This window comes from Petaurus breviceps, unplaced genomic scaffold, assembly GCF_028583685.1.
Source record: "Petaurus breviceps papuanus isolate PSGF00001 unplaced genomic scaffold, PetGlider_PUasm1.0 470, whole genome shotgun sequence".
In the NCBI taxonomy this organism is placed as follows: Eukaryota; Metazoa; Chordata; class Mammalia; order Diprotodontia; family Petauridae; genus Petaurus; species Petaurus breviceps.
The window spans coordinates 5,668,653-5,682,358 of NW_027186350.1; the positions used below are offsets into that span (position 1 = coordinate 5,668,653).

Genomic DNA, 13,706 nt, shown 5'->3' on the forward strand with positions numbered 1-13,706 from the left:
AGGAGGTGGCATTTGAATTTTTCTCTAAAGATAGGTAAGAATCTGACAGGTGAAGAGGGAGAAAAGAAATTCCAGGCATGAACCATGAAAAGATACATAGAGTCAGAAGAGCCCAGGGTGAGTTAGTGGAACAAGGTATAATTTATGTTTTTTTCAATTTACATTAATGATCATTTATTTTCTCTCCCACCAATTCTCTCCCCTTAAAATGAACACAAATGTAAAACCCTTGTTAAAACTATGCATAGGGGGATCGGCTACGACGGCGGTGGTGGCGGCGGCGGCTGCCAGGAGGAGCCCCGAGATGTCCGGCCCCGGTCCTGGCCCCGCAGCGGCGGCGGCAGTGGCGGTGGCCTCGGCCTCCGCTCCCCGGCCGGCTGCAGGGTTGAAGACAACAGCCGTTTTGATGTCTTGTCAAGCTCGTTGAAACAGCATTCTGCACATAGAAGGCTTAGCCCATCCTGCCTTCCTGAAGCCTTCTCGGATTTCCTGTGCTGGTTCTTCCTGCTCCCTCCGTTATCCCTGCGACCCATTCTTGGAGTGCACGTTTTACCCTCCTCCTTCTCCTTCCCTCCGCAGGCTGGAAGGCCCTCGAGATTCTTCCTTCCTCCTGGGACACTTCCAAAGATGGCAGTCAATAAGCCCAAGGGCCAGAACTCTCTGTCCTTACACAAAGTCATCATGGTGGGCAGTGGCGGTGTGGGCAAGTCTGCTTTGACTCTGCAGTTCATGTATGATGAGTTTGTGGAAGACTATGAGCCGATAAAAGCCGACAGCTACCGGAAGGTCATTCTGGATGGGGAAGAGGTCCAGACTGACATCCTCGACACTGCTGCGCAGGAGGACTAAGCCGCCAGCAGGGACAACTATTTCCGAAGGGGGGAGGGCTTTCTCTGTGTCTTCTCTATAACAGAGCTGGAGTCTTTTGCAGCAACCGCTGACTTCAGGGAGCAGATTCTAAGAGTAAAGGAGGATGAGAACGTTCCCTTTCTTCTAGTCGATAACAAGTCAGATTTAGAAGATAAAAGGCAAGTTTCTGTAGAAGATGCAAAAAACCAAGCCGACCAGTGGAATATCAACTACGTTGAGACCTCAGCCAAGACGCACGAACGTTGACAAGGTATTTTTTGATTTAATGAGGGAAATTCGACCTCAGAAGGTGGAAGACAGCAAAGAGAAGAATGGGAAGAAGAAGAGGAAAAGCTTGGCCAAGCGAATCAGAGAGAGATGCTGCATTTTATAATCCAGGCCCAAACTTCTTCCTTATCTCGACCAAACTAATAAATATAATTTATAAGCATTGCCAAATATATATATATATTTGCATAGGGGAGGGGCAGCCAGGTAGCACAGTGAGTAAGAGCACCAGCCCCAGAGTCGGGATGACCTGGGATCGAATCCGGGCTCAGACACTACCTACCCAGAAACACCTGGCCGTGTAACCTTGAGCAAGTTATTTAACCCTAATTGCTTTAAATATATATATATATAGGGGGCAGCTAGGTGGTGCAGTGAATAGAGCACTGGCCCTGGAGTTCAAATCCAGCCTCAGACACAACGCACACACACACACACACACACACACCTCCTTAGCTGTGTGACCTTGGGCAAGTCACTTAACCCCAACTGCCCTACCTTCCCCCTCCTACCCCCCCCCAAAAGAAAAGAAAACAAGACTCATTTGGGTTGGTAGGTGGTACAGTGAATAGAGCACTGGCCTTGGAGTTAGGAGGACCTGAGTTCAAGTCCGTCCTCAGACACTTAACACTCACTAGCTGTGTGACCTTGGGCAAGTCACTTAACTCCAATTGTCCTGCCTTTCCCCCTCCAAAAAGAAAAAAAGAAAAAAAAAGCTTTTAAAATATGCATAGTTAAGTGGAACAAATTCTCTTATTGACTGCATACAAAAATATGCCTCATTTGGCAACCTGAATTAATATTTTGTCTGTCAGGAGGCAAGTAGCCTGTTTTATTATCAGTTCTCTGGAAATAGAGTTATTAATTGCATTGATCAGAGCCCTTAAGTCTCTCAAAGTTATTTGCATATTGTTTCTTTATACCTTATTCCTCTCCATGTAATCTGTAGTACAGTCAAACTGGACTCCTTGTCATTTCTCAAATGCAATACTCCCTCTCGAGATTCTGGGCATCTTCACTGGCTGTTGCCTATGCCTGAAATTCTTTTCATTCTCATCTCCACCATCTGGTATCCTTGACTCTCTTCAAGTCTCAAAGAAAATCTTAAATTGCTCAAAAAATCCTTTTTCCTGACTCCCTTCAATCTATCCTGTATGTCTTGTTTCTACACAGTCCTTTGCATGCTATCCCCATTAGACTGTGGAGAGGGACTACTGGGGAAGGAGGTACTGACTATCTTTGTGTCTCTAGCACTTAGCACAGTATAGGTGCTTTAAAAATGCTTAATGATTTGACCTATATTTATTGTTATTTTTATTATATAAGTTGTCCTTCTTGTTCTGCTTACTTTATTCTTTATCAGTTCATATAAATCTTCCAAGGTTCTCTAAAACCATCCCTTTCATCATTTGTTACTGTTCAATAGTATTGTTACATTCAGTATATCTTAAAATGATCACATTCCATTCCTCCATTCTTCAATTGATGGGCACCTCCTTGGTTTCTAATTCTTTGATACTAAAAAAAAAAAAAAGAGTTGCAACATATTATATATAAACATGACTCTTTTCCCTCTTTCTTTGATCTCTTTGAAGTAAAGACCTAGGAGTGGTACTGCTGGGTCAAAGAGTATGAGTGACTTTCTGGGCATAATTCCAAATTGCTTTCCAGGGTGGCTGGGCCAATTCATATTTCCACTAACAGTGTTTTTCCTTTTTTTCCCCCCATAATCCCTCTAATATTTGCCATTCTTTTTGTTTTCTTTTGGACATTTTGGGGGCCAATCTGATGAGTATAAGATGGAACATCAGAGTTGTTTCAATTTGCATTTATCAAATTATAAGTTACTTGGAGCATTTTTTTCATATGTTTGTTAATAACTTGAATTTCTTACTTTGAAAATTGCCTATTTATATCCTTTGTCAATTTATCGATTAATCAAATTTTTATTCTTACGAATTTCAATTGGTTCCCTATATGTCTTAGAAATTAGATATGTACCTGAAAAATTATTCTAAAGATATTTTTCCAGTTACTGTGTCCTTTCTAATTGCATTGGTTCTGTTTGTGCAAAACCTTTTTTATTTTGGTAATCAAACTTTTACATTTTATCCTGTGTGATTTTCTTTCTGTGTCTCTTTGTCTCTGTCTCTCTGTCTTTGTTTCTCTCCATGTCTCTCTCTGTCTTTTGTTTGGTCATGAAAACTTCTACTATTCATTGATATGAAAAGAATTGCCTTCCAGCAAGGGCTAATTTAGTTGGAGCATATATTCCATTTAGTAGAGTAATATGAGATAATGCTGATAAGGTAGTGTGGTGTCATTCTGGAAGGTCTTGAATGCCAGGCAAAAATTTGAACTCTCCTTTCTGGCATCAGAAACCACTGAAAGTTTTTTGAAAACAGGAGTATGATCATTTATATGCATAAGGAGGATACTTCTGTCAGGGACTAAGAATATTGTTTGTATTTCTTATATTAGCACCTGTGGTTAAAGTAGTCTGTAAATGTACTCTTCAGTTATTTAATATACTTGCTTATTCTAATTCCTTACCCTAGATTATGAACTATTCAAAGGCAGGCACTCACTGCATTCAGTGTGGTTCCCAGTATATCAATCATACACTCTTTCTTCAATAACAAAAATACAAACCAGGAGAGGACTAGAGCTGGAAGGGGCCTCAGAGACCATTTTGCCCACCTCCCTTAATTTACAAAGGAGGAAATTGAGAAGTTACACAACTTGCACAAATGATAGGTAGTGTAGAACCCCAATTTTAATTGTGAAACCCCAAAACGTAGTATGTTCTTTAGAAGAGACAATTAGATCAGGTCCACGTTTTTATTTCTCTCAAGCTGGATTGACACACATTGCATGGAAGTTCATTTCAAAACTGGGTCCCCCAAGGGGTCCAGCTCAAAACTGGTCTGATTTGGGGGCACAGGGTTATATGTCCTTTTGAAGAGCAGGTGTTCCCAAGGGGTGCCAATCAACTCTGCTAGGTCAGAACACTGGGAGTTGGGCCACATTAAAATGAGATTTTGAATGCATGACTTAGGTCACTTAATACCTCTTCAGCAGGGGCTGATATCACTGGCCTTCATTCTATCTTCAGAGGAAATACTCACTTCATCAGGCCAGCCCCCCATCATGTCAGACCACTCCCAGTCTTGGGCTATCTAGGCAGAAAGATCTGCCTCCACCTAAACCTGAGCAGATTGAATCAATTCAGGCCTGGGTTAGGGTTTGATTAGGATAAAAAGATTCAATACAGTCTCATCATCAGTAACTTCCTAAAGGAGAGACTGAATTTGTAAACAGCAAGGGGGCTAGAGGGAAACTGAGTCTCCAAGACACTGATTACTAAGAAGTATCTGAGGCAAAATTTGAACTTGGATCTTTGACTTCAGATCCAGTGTTTTATGCACGGTACTATACTGTCTCACACCATTGTTACACCTAGATAACAAAGGCATTTCATACTATTTACTGATTTTTGTTTAAAATTATTATATAGTTACTTTTTATGGCTTATGTTAAGAGAGATGTCCACAGGAATAACTTGTGCAAATTAGGATATTTTCTTTTGTGCAAAACAATGCTTGAATTTAGAATACTATTAAATTAATTTTATAATTGTTTCTGTCAGACTCATACTTAAAAAACAGAGTACAGTACTAATATTTTTTTCTTCCACATTAAATTAGTGATCTAGCCACAGAATCTGGGGTTGAAAATGCAGAGATGAATTTATGACATCAAAACACTTTACATAACCATCAAGATTTTCCTAAGACTGAGAGATCTTCTCCCCTATTTTGTGCCTTAAAAGGACAGTTAATTCAGTGTGACCAAATGGAAATCAGAAATGCATACCAGGGCTGGAGAACCTGTGACCTTGAGGCCACATGTGACCTTGAGGCCGCAGGTTCCCTACCTGGCATATGCCTTCTTCTTTGATGCTCATCGCCCCCACTATGTAAATCACAGTTTTAAACAACAACAGCAGCAGCAACAATAACAAATACACCACAAATCAATAACTGGTATCAGAGCTTTAACTGTTCAACTTTCTTGAACCTCAGGACCAACTTTAAGAGTCATCTGACATTGCTAATCACATGCTTCTGGAGGTCTGTGGGAAAGAAAGGAAAAAAAATAATCTTCCAAATCCCTTGATAATTACAAGAAATGCCCTAGTAATAAAACCTACCTCACACTGGGAGGTATTAAATGTCACTTATTTAACCCAGAGCAGCGATCAATGCTCTCTGGGGCTTTGAGAAACAATAAAAATTAGCACGGCAGAGGACTAGGCCGGCTAAAAATCCACCAACTAAAGAAGACCCTGAGAAACAACTTAAATATAACAAAACCAAACCCAGTGTGGGGGAGAACTTTGGAGAGCTGAATTCATTCGTCTTAAAAGTGAATAAAATTACAAAGCACCCCTAGCTGACTGTCTTTTGTCCTTTACAGGAGAAAAATAAAAACAACTTGTCTTTTGCCTGGAACGTTTGTTTTTCTCTGAGACAAAGCCCAGGGAAATAGCTAAGACCGTAACTGCTACATGGAAGGTAAGAGAGAGGAGGAAAAATGATTGAATAGCCAGAAGAGGCTAGAATTCCACACAGAAATTAATTTTGAGACACATACATTGAAGCTGAAGAAGTTTAAAGGATTGGTTCAAAGTCACACGAGTAGACTGAGGTGAGCAGAACCAGGAGAACGTTATACACAGTAACACCAACATTGTGCGATCATCAACTATAATAAAATTAGCTCTCAGCAATTCAATGATCTAAGAAAATTCCACAAGGCTCATGATGGAAAACACTATTCACATCCACAGAAAGAAAGATGGAATCTGAATGCAGATTGAAGCATGATATTTTCACTTTGGTTTTTGTTTTTTCTTTCTAGTGGTTTTTCCTTTTTTGTTCTGATTCTTCTTTTACAACATGACTAATGTAGAAATGTGTTTAACATGTTTATTCGTGTATAACATATCAGATTGCATGCCATCTTGGGGAGGAGGAAGGGAGAATGGAAGGAGAGAGAAAAATTAAGAACTCAAAATCTTAGAAAAAATGTATGTTGAAAACTATCTTTACATGCAATTGGAAAAAAATAAAATATTGTTAAGAGCAAAAAAAAAAAAGACCCCAAACAAACAAAGTCATGCATTAGAATTCAGTTCTTTTAATTCTCGGTCCAATCCTTGTACTTCACTGTCCTCTCTGAAACACTAACAGAGTTCCCCTTCTTAGCTGAGCAACTGAGGAAACATGGTAAAGTAGGGCTGAATAACCATGTGTAAGCACATAGGTCTACTATCCTTTCTCAAAGGAGTGCTACCAGCCAAATCTCTCCCTTTTGAATCCAACACACATTTTATAGCAATTACCATAAGCACATACTTTTGCAAGGGTCAGACATTCACAGAATGTTAAGAGAACTGTAATCTCACTTCATCCTCCTGGCAGACAGTAGGGAATAGGAATTCAAGTCTCTGAGCTATTCACATTGCCCAAGACAGCACCATGTTGCCCTAAAGGTGAATCAGTATTGCCAATCATGCAAAGGGAAAGAAGTCCATACATTTGGAACAAGGAGTCCATACAACCAAAATAACTTGTTTGTAACAGAGAAGAATGTCAAATAGTGCATGTCTCTTTCTGCTTGTTGCTCCTTTATACACAAAATCAAATTCATTGTAACTCTGGGTGGGGAGAAAGGCTCTCTCCCCTTCCTTCCTTCCTTCCTTCCTTCCTTCCTTCCTTCCTTCCTTCCTCCCTTCCTTCCTTCCTTCCTTCCTTCCTTCCTTCCTTCCTTCCTTCCTTCCTTCCTTCCTTCCTTCCTTCCTTCCTTCCTTCCTTCCTTCCTTTCTTCCTTCCTTCCTTCCTTCTTTCCCACCTGTTTCATTTACTGCCTAGCTTCCTATCTTCCATTCATATTTATTAGGGTCCTTACCATCATATATGCTAGGACTGTTCTAGGAACTGTGAGAAACTCAAAGAAGCATAATTGTAAGCACTCAACCTAAGCTGGAAAAGGGGTTTGAGGAGGAGGCTCCAAGTCCTATTTAAAGCACAATTCATTGACTTTGTGTGACCCTTAGCAGGCCAGAGGGCAGGACTGGGTCTTTTTTGGAAAGCCAGTTACTTGGGAATATATCATCAAACCAATAATCATCTCCCAGTAAAGCTAAACATCAAAAAGAGACTAACAAGCATGAATTTGGTAGTCAACAAGTACCATGAAAGAAAGAGGAATAGGACATTGAAGAGAGTTTGAAAGGGCATAGGTTAGGGGCTTGGCTTTATTGGTTGAGAGAAATGGACTTACAGAGCCTGAAAAGAGAAAACTCAGTGGGAGCATGATAGCTGTGTTTAAGTATTTCACAGATTTTCTTGTAAAATGGGGATGTTGTTCCTATGGGGCCCCAAAGGGCAGAGCTAGAAGCAGCAGTTCTTGAAACTGAGGTTTGAACTCAGAAAAAAAAAACAAAAAAACTTGTGAGCAATGAGAGATATCTGAAAGCTGGGCTACCTCCTGAAGTGGTGAGTTCTCCCTGTTTTAAGACTTTCATACAGAGGCTGAATGATCACTTGTTGGGTATGTCATTGAGAGGATGCTTTTCATGTATGTATTAGACTAGATGACCACCAAGATTTCTTCTAATTCTTGAATTCTGTGTTTCTGTCTTAATCTTGCAAGCATGCAACAAATAGTTGTAATGCATAGTGCTATGTAGATTGAATAGATGGAAAGTTCTATATGTTCAAGATGGCACAGGGATAAGCCACTTCTAATTTAGCTAGTCATAGGAAGCTAGATTGATTTTTCATAATCAGAGTTGGGCATAGTGGCCTGTTATCATTGCTAATGGTAATCCTGGTGAGAATATTTATTGTTTTTAAGCCTTCCCTCCACCCAGGTATTTGGTATCAGAGACACAAGAAGATATGACTTCTCTAATGTTAGAAGGTTGGGGATCAGAGTTTGAATCAAAGTAAAATATAACATTTTTTTAGATTAAATTTCCAAAGTCTTTGTTCTGACCACTAGACTGTACTACTTCATCCTTAGGGAGTCATACAATCCTAATGAGTTTAATTAGAATCAGATGATATAAATGTCAGTTGGCATGAGAAAGTTGATCAATCAAAATGAGCCAAGAGAAGGCTACTAAGAAACGCCTTCTTGGGCACTATGAGTTCTTTAAAGAACACATTGTTTTCATTCAGTCTTGGTCAAATCAGAATGCACAGATGAGAACCAACCAACAGTGTGACCTTGTAGAGACTGAATATTGTACATCTTGTATGAAGGGAATCTTTATGAGACACAGAATCTAGAGGCTTTTGTCTTCAGCTCTTGACAATGCCATAATAAATATTCATTCAATTACTCCTGGTTTTACATTTGAATTACAACAAAAGAATCAGTGCAGTAAGCCATGCAGTCCTCCTTGGGACTCACTTACTAAGAAAAGAGACAATTCTTTGACCTGTGCCTATTACTTATGAGAAGTTGGTAAAACATTGCAGCCCTATTGAGGCCATGTTTCTGCCTAAAGGGTGCACCCTTTCATTATTATGTATTGCTCAAATTTATATATTATTTTTATTATTCACATCTCTTTCCTCCCACCTTTTATTAAATCCCATTCATGGATATCATCTCATTCAGAGTCAGCTACAGGGCACAATGAATAGAGAGCTGGACCTAGAGCTAGAAAGACCTGAGTTCAAATCTACCCACAGAGTGATCCTGAACATGTCACTTAACTTGTCTGTCTCAGTTTATTCTTCTAAAAATGAGACAGTACCTCTAATAGTACCTAGCTACCTCTCGGGGTTGTTGTGAGGATAAAATAAAATCATATTTGTAAAATAGTTTGTAAACTTTCAAGTATGAAATAAATATTAGCTGTTATTTGTATTATTTGACCTTCACACAGTACTTACAAAGTAGGCAGAAAAAGAATCATAATTCCCTTTAACTATTTGTTGCAGGCTTACAAGATTAAGACAGAAACACAGATGTGGAAACTAAGGCACAGAGTAGTTAAGTAACTACCCACAGGTAACACAGTAAAGTTTTGGTAGATGTAAGACAAGAATGACGTTCTTCCTGTTCCAATATTCCTTCCCTCATATGCTCATTTTGTTGTTGTTGAATATTTTTTTAATTTAATTTTATTTTTCTCAATTACATGTAAACAAAAATTTTTAACATTCAACTTTAAAAAAAAATTTGGATTCCATATTCTCTATCTCCCTTCCTTCTCCCCTACTGGAGAAAAAAAGCACTTTTATATAGATTATACAGGCGTGGTATAAGAAAATATTTCCATATTAATTATGTTGCAAAAGAAAAGACAAATCAACCCCACCCCCAGGATAATAAAGAACATTTAAGAAGAATGCTTTAATCTGCATTCAGACTCCATCAATCCTTTCTCTGGAGGTGGATGATATTTTTTGTCAAAAGTTCTTTGCAATAATCTTAGATCATGTATTGCTGAGAAAAGTTAAGTCATTCACAGTTGATCATACATAATATTGCTGTTACTGTGTAAAGTTGTTCTCTTGGTTCTGCTTATCTCACTTTGTATCTGTTCATGTAAGAGCAGAATTTGTAGTCTGAAAGGCCTGGGTTCAAGTCCTGTCTCTGACATGTACTGCTTTTGAGACATGGCCAAATGCTCAAATCATTTAATTTCTAAGTCTTGAATTTTCATCTTGAAAAGGGTTGTTCAGTCATTTTTCAATCATGTCAAACTCTTCATGACCCCATTTGGGGTTTTCTTGGCAATGATACTAGAATGGTTTGCCATTTCCTTCTCTAGCCCATTTTATAGATGAGGAACTGAGACAAACAGGTTTGAGTAACTTACCCAGGGTCACACAGCTAGGAAGTATCTGAGACCAGATCTCTGAACTCAGGAAGATGAGTCTTTCTGACCTCAGGCACACCTCTCTGCCTTTTTAAAAAAAGGTAACAGATGACAATACTTACCATACCTGTTTTACATAGTTGTGAGGCTCAAATGGGATTAATATATTTAAAGCGCTTTTTTAGATTTTAAAATACTACATAAATGTCAGTTATTAAAATTCATTTATTCTATTTTCTCCTTTGACCCTGTCCCTTTTCAAAAGTATTTGCTTCTGACTACCCTCTTCCTCAATCTGCCTTCCCTTCTATTATCCCCCCTCTTATGCCCTTCCCCCCTGCTTTCCTGTAGGGTAAGATACCCAACTGAGTGTGTATTTTATTCCCTCCTTAAGCCAAATCCAATGAGAGTAAGGTTGGCCCATTCCATTTCACCTTCCTGCTCTTCCCTTCCATTGTAATAGTTTTCTCTTGCCTCTTTTATGTGAGATAATTGACACTATTCTATCTCTCCCTTTCTCCTTCTCCCAATATATTTCTCTCTCACCTCTTAGTTTTATTTTTTAGATATCATCCCATCCCATGTAAGGCATGTATTGATATGAACTTTGGCTGGGCTAGGACTGATATGTGGAGAACAGCACACATATACTACCTTTTAAAATTACAGTACCTGGGTAGGAGAACATAACCATACTGAAAAAAGGGACATCAAATAATGAAATCATACACATTAAATGGGTGCTTTGGAAATATTTCATTAAAAATCATTCTTTCATCCCAGGCAAATCTTTGAGTTTATCTTGCTCTCAATTAGATAAAGAATAGATTCCAAGATGCAGTTGTAGTAGAAGAAGCAACTAATTTCTCCCCTTGGCATCCAGGAGGATGCTAACTACAGCTAGTGGTAGTCAAAAACTGAGTTGGCTTTCACTGGAAGAAATTCTGGGGACTTCCTGTGCATGACTTATCCTTAGAGATCTCTAGGTCACATTCTTACATGACAAGCGAAAAGTCTAACATACACTCTGCATGTGCAAACAGAAGGTGAAGGAAGAGCTTACCCTAAGGAATCATCTGTAGATATGGTCTCCAGGCCCCAGCCATGTCATTTTCTGGAATTTGTGCCCTTTCTCAAAACCACGTGCTACTTTGCTACAAAATAGCACTACCATTATTAGCTCAGGGACATGTGCAGCCACAAAAGGGTGCTTGGGTTGTTCTGCTGGAAACCTAGAGTAACCCTTATTCTCTTGTCCCATCTCCCAAGTGGGAGACCCAGAATTTTTCTGCCATTTTTCACATAAGAAAATGGAAGCACCGTTTACATTGCTAAGCATTTAGGAAACAGGTGATGGGGGATGGGGAAGAATGTCATCTGTGATGATTACTGGGTGGTGGAGTATATCAGCAGAGATTTAATGTAAACTCCTTGTAGGAGAACTCTGGGAGGTAGAATAGCTCGGACTAGGAGAAGAGGTGCTCAGTAGGAATGGTTCCTACCTATCCCCAAGAGTTACTCCTATAGGGATATATAATGCAATACTTCTTACTTCGGAGGTTGAATTGTATTCCCAAGACAATGTGAATGTATGGTGGAAAGACTACTAAATGGGGGGTCAGAAGGCTTGGGTCCAAATCACTGTACTGACACAGCTTTAGTTAAGTCACTTAACTTCTCTAGGACTCAATTTCCCCTTCTATGAAATAAGAATGTTAGTCTATTTAGTCTCTAAAGTCCCTTCTGGATCTAAATTTTATGAAAAGGCAAAAGTATAATGACTTTATAGTAACAATGATGGGGACCAAGATGGAGCCTGTGGAACTCCCTTTACCACTGCATGTTGGCACCTTCCCTGATACTTAGCAATCAGTCAATAAGTATTTATTAAGGCCTTTCTATATGCCAGGCCCTGGGGATGCAACTACAGAGAATGAAATGATCCCTACTTGCAACGAACTTATAGTTTAGAGAATTGTCTAGGACACTAAATGAATTACCCCAGATCATTGCCAATATTTGTCAAATGTGAGAATTGAACTAGGCCTTCCTGACTCCAAGGTCAGCTCTCTACCCACTTGACAATACTGTCTTTCATAACAGTGCTGAAGATCCTAATGTAACAGTAAAATAATTCATTGATCTGTTTTGCAACCTTTGGTCATTTTTAGTGTTCAACAAATATTTCAAGGACACTGATTCAATATAACCATCATTGATTAAGCACAAGGTGTTGTGCTAGCCACTGGAGATAAAGAAAAAAAAATAAAAGGGTTCCTGTCTTTAGAAATTTTACAATCTATTGAGGCACTACAAAATGGATACAGATAAATCAATAAAAAAATTTAAGGAGGCTGGGACCTCCTTCATGGGACTAGGGAGTTTCCCTTAGGAGGTGTCACTTGAAGGAAGGTAAATATTCTGCCAGGTGGAAGGAGTGAATGCATTCCAGATAGGCAGTGAGAGCCCATGACGATGCATTGGGGCTCAAGGTACAAGACACTGAAAGGAGAGATGAAATGTTGAATGCTGGGAAAAACTAGTGTTCAGAACATAAAATGGATGTATTTGGTAATTATTGAACAATATATATTTGGTAATTGTTGAACAAATTGTCAGAAGGCACCACAACATTTACATTTCCTTTGTAAATTATTACAAAGCCACTGACTCAGTTCTACACTCATGGCTTAGTCATGTATCAAAAATACATAAAATAGATCACAATAGAATGAGAATGTTAGAGTATTTAATGTTAACATGGAAGATTATTTCTGTGGACCCTTTCTTGGAATAATATTTGAAAAAAAATACCTAAGGTAATAAAGGGAACCAATTTTATATAAATACATTCATCAATTTTTTTCCTTTGTTCATGGAGCCTAGATCCATGGATCCTTAACCTAGTTCTAGATTAAGAACTACTACTCTAGTATCTATGATCAAATTTGAGACCTAACAATGCATATTAATATTTATTTGGCAACAACAATGTGCCAGAGATGACAGTATGATGGGAACATAGATAATTTGTAAGTGAGATGTGAGGACAAAGAAATGTTACTTTTATTCTTAACTCATCATGTCCATAATTTGTTGGCTTTGGCAAAGCAAAGGCTTACCTCTTCCATTAATGAGGTCAAGTTGCATTATTAGAGTACATGACTGACTAGCTTATCTGATAAGAGTCAATGAGGCCAAGGTCACAGATTTTATTGATGACATAATTTTTTCCTGGAAGAACTCCAGCTGAGCTTTTAGAACAGAGTAACAGTGGAGATGGTTACCCAAAGATTCTGTTCCTTTTCCATCCTCACTCAATCTTGCAATTTCAGAGGGGAGAAGTTCCAGGGACTTTACTGAGAAGAATATGGGATTTTATTGAGACTTCAGGATTCTCCAAGAGACATAACTATTGAGTAATTATAATAATTGACATGTATATAGCAGTTTAAAGCTTACCAAGTGCTTCAGCCTTGCAATAGCCATGTGACATAGATACTTTGGCATAGGTATTCACCTTAAGAATCTAAGACTCAGAGGAGTTAAGTGACCTACCAATGTCCACACAGTTTCTAAGTGTGAGAAGCTGGATGTGAATATGTGAATTCAGTTACTTCTAATTCTCTCTCTCTCTCTCTCTCTCTCTCTCTCTCTCTCTCTC

General features: G+C 38.9%; 1 protein-coding gene and 1 pseudogene across 2 annotated transcripts in view; one reads left to right on the forward strand and one right to left on the reverse strand.

Moving 5' to 3' along the window:
• Positions 1–13,706, reverse strand: part of GRIN2B (glutamate ionotropic receptor NMDA type subunit 2B) — a 663,246-nt gene that overhangs the window by 13,115 nt on the left and 636,425 nt on the right. The gene's annotated exons all lie outside the window — the stretch shown is intronic.
• Positions 584–1,308, forward strand: LOC138171886 (ras-related protein Ral-A-like; annotated as a pseudogene).